Source organism: Octopus bimaculoides, chromosome 1 (genome assembly GCF_001194135.2).
Source record: "Octopus bimaculoides isolate UCB-OBI-ISO-001 chromosome 1, ASM119413v2, whole genome shotgun sequence".
In the NCBI taxonomy this organism is placed as follows: domain Eukaryota; kingdom Metazoa; phylum Mollusca; class Cephalopoda; order Octopoda; family Octopodidae; genus Octopus; species Octopus bimaculoides.
Window position 1 is genome coordinate 195,533,913 of NC_068981.1, and position 3,106 is coordinate 195,537,018.

Consider the following 3,106-nt stretch of genomic DNA (forward strand, 5'->3'; position numbering starts at 1 on the left):
CACCACAACCACCACCACCACCACCACAACCACCACCACCACCACTCTCCCTCCCCGCGCCATAACCAATCGCTTATGCATACAGCTTGAAAAGTTAATCTAAATATTAGAGTGACTCAAGTGGTTCGAGTGGAAAGTGACCGATTGGTGTGGCTATAAATAATTGAGAAGGGGTAGTGGAGGGGAGGTGGGAAGGAAGGATGGAAGGAAGGTAGAGATGCAGTTGGGTGGGGGTAGTGGTAGTAGTAGTAGTAGTAGTAGTAGTAGTAGTAGTAGTGACAATGGTTGTGATGGTTAGGCTAATGGATGATGAGAACGATGGTGTTGGTAATGATGTTGATGACGACGATGATGATGATGATGAGGGTGATGATGGTGATGATGATGGTGATGGTGATGATGATGGTGATGATGTCGATGATGATGATGATGATGGTGACGATGATGATGACGACGACGTCGACGACGATGGTGATGACGATGATAAATAATGATTACGATGATGATGGCCATGATGATGATGATGATAACGACGACGACGGCGATGATGATAATGGGGACGGTGATGATGACGATGGCAATGTTGATGATGATGATGATGATGATGATGATGATGAAAAAAGGAAAAGTGATTGTTAAAATGGAATGTGGCTGCCACCGTGAGAAATATGCAAATACAAAGAAGAAGAAGAAGAAGAAGAAGAAGAAGAAGAAGAAGAAGAAGAAGAAGAAGAAGAAGAAGAAGAAGAAGAAGAAGAAGAAGAAGAACAACAACAACAGCAACGAGAACATCAATAGAAAAAAAAACAGAAACAAACGCAAAAGTGAAGTAAAAGTTAGAGAGAAAAAGCAAGAGAAAAAGAGAAAGAAAATGAGGAAAGAAAGGCAAAGAGTGAGAAGAGAATGAAGAAAATGGCGAATATATTGTGAGGAGGATTTGGAGGGTGGGGTGGTGTGGAAAACTCGTTAAAAAGGAATAAAACGTAAGAGTTTTTGAATATAGAATGATTGGTTGGAGAAAACAGACGATTAAATGGTGTTTTGTAATTCGTTGGCCAATCTGGCACAATTAGACCAAATGTTGTTAATTTGTTTCCAGTTTTATGACAGAGAGACTATGGGAAATAGGGAGTGGGGTAGTTTGGTAAAGAATACAAGGAAATTTGCATGAAGTGTCTGTGTGTCACTCTGACCAACATATTTCTCCCCCCTCTCTCTCTCTCTCTTTCTTTCTTTCAACGGAGCGTTTAAAGATGTTTAAATGTTCTTTTCTACTCTAGGTACAAGGTCCGAAATTTTGAGAGAGGGAGCTAGTCGATTAGATCGACCGCAGTACACAACTGGTACTTAATATATCGATCCCGAAAGATAAAAGGCAAAGTCGACCTTAGTGGGATTTGAACTCAAAACGTAAAGACCGACGAAATACCGCTAAGCATTTCGCCCGGCGTGCTAACGTTTCTTATTTCTTTATTGACCACAAGGGCATTTGTGGTCGATGAAAAAGGTGGTAGTAGTACCAATAATTGTCGGAGCCCTGGGAACAGTGAGTAAAAATCTCGAGAAATACCTGGAACAAATAGGGGCTGCAATAAGGGTGGAGTACTTGCAGAAAACAGCACTGCTTGGAACCGCTCGTATGTTCCGGAAGGTGCTCGAAAAATAAGGGGTGCTACCTTAGTCCACTGGTAGTGAACAACTGACACTGTAGTACATCCCCAGCGTTAGAAGCTGTGCAAAGGCAAAAATAATAATAATGAAAATAAAGAAGTGAAATAGAACCAGTGCGTGTTACTATTATTGGCATAATGACGCTCTCAAGGGTGCACAACTGTAATTTAATGATTTAACCAAATGAGCATTAAATGTAAATTAAAATATGTCACAAACCGAACTTTTACACGCCATTTAAAAATATTTTTTGATACTTTAAAGTTTGTCTCGTTTCATCCTTATTAATGATTATAAAGTTAGTGTTTTCATGCATACTTCGCCATTTGTCTAACATAGATTTTGTGCGATGATCAATTCGATATGATTATGGCTCATATGATGGAGTTGAGGCTGGTAGGCTAATAGGATTATGCAATTCTAGAATCACTTGAAGAGTGATTGCCATTTTACAGATTTTAGCCATTATACAGCTGACGGTCTATTACTTTCCTATCGTATGAATAGCCATCAAGGTGATAAATTTTGGAAAAAAAATTTTTTGACGTATTTAATGATTTAAATTTACGCATTTTAGTATGAATCGCAATGCCGTTAAATGTCTTAGATATTACAGGAAACTTAAACATACGTAGGCATTGCAGTTATAGTATGTCAAATGAAAAACAAGCATATATTAACAAGTCCTCCAATGCGCTATGTCCATTTTGACGAATTTGGTAATATTAATGGCCGCAATTCTAAATATCATCAGATGTAGACTTATCCAAATGTGTTTCATGCTATTATAAAATAATAATAATAGTAATAATAATAAGCATAACGTGGAAGTAGAATACATCTCATTTTGTACGTCTCGCATGTATATAAATTCTACGGCAAATGAAATGTAATTAGCTATGACCAACGTTCTATCATGGATGTAGTATTCTTTAGTGTAAACTCATTATAAAACTTTGTAGTGAAGTGTTTCCTTTAAGTCACAGATGTAACAATATCTTTACCAATAATCCCTTAAAAGTTGACTCAAAAATTTAAGAGCAATCTTGTGATAGAAACAACCCTCATGTACTAACATTAATGTTCCCTTGATGGTGAGTATCCATGATAGTAGCTAATGTATTACGCTACAGTGTAGTAAGCAGACTATTGGAAAACGGATGCGGACGCTATTCTTTTCTACTCTAGGCACAAGGCCCGAAATTTTGGGGGAAGGGGTCAGTTGATTAGACAGACCCCAGTACGCAATTGGTACTTAATTATTATTATTAATGTATATATATATACATTTATTGTGCTTTTAATTATTAATATTAATTTTTCTATATGTGATAGTGGATTTTCATCGATGAGTTCTTGAAAATTGGTTATTTTCCCTAAAACTATATATTTTATATATTTTATATATATATATATATATGCATGTATATATATA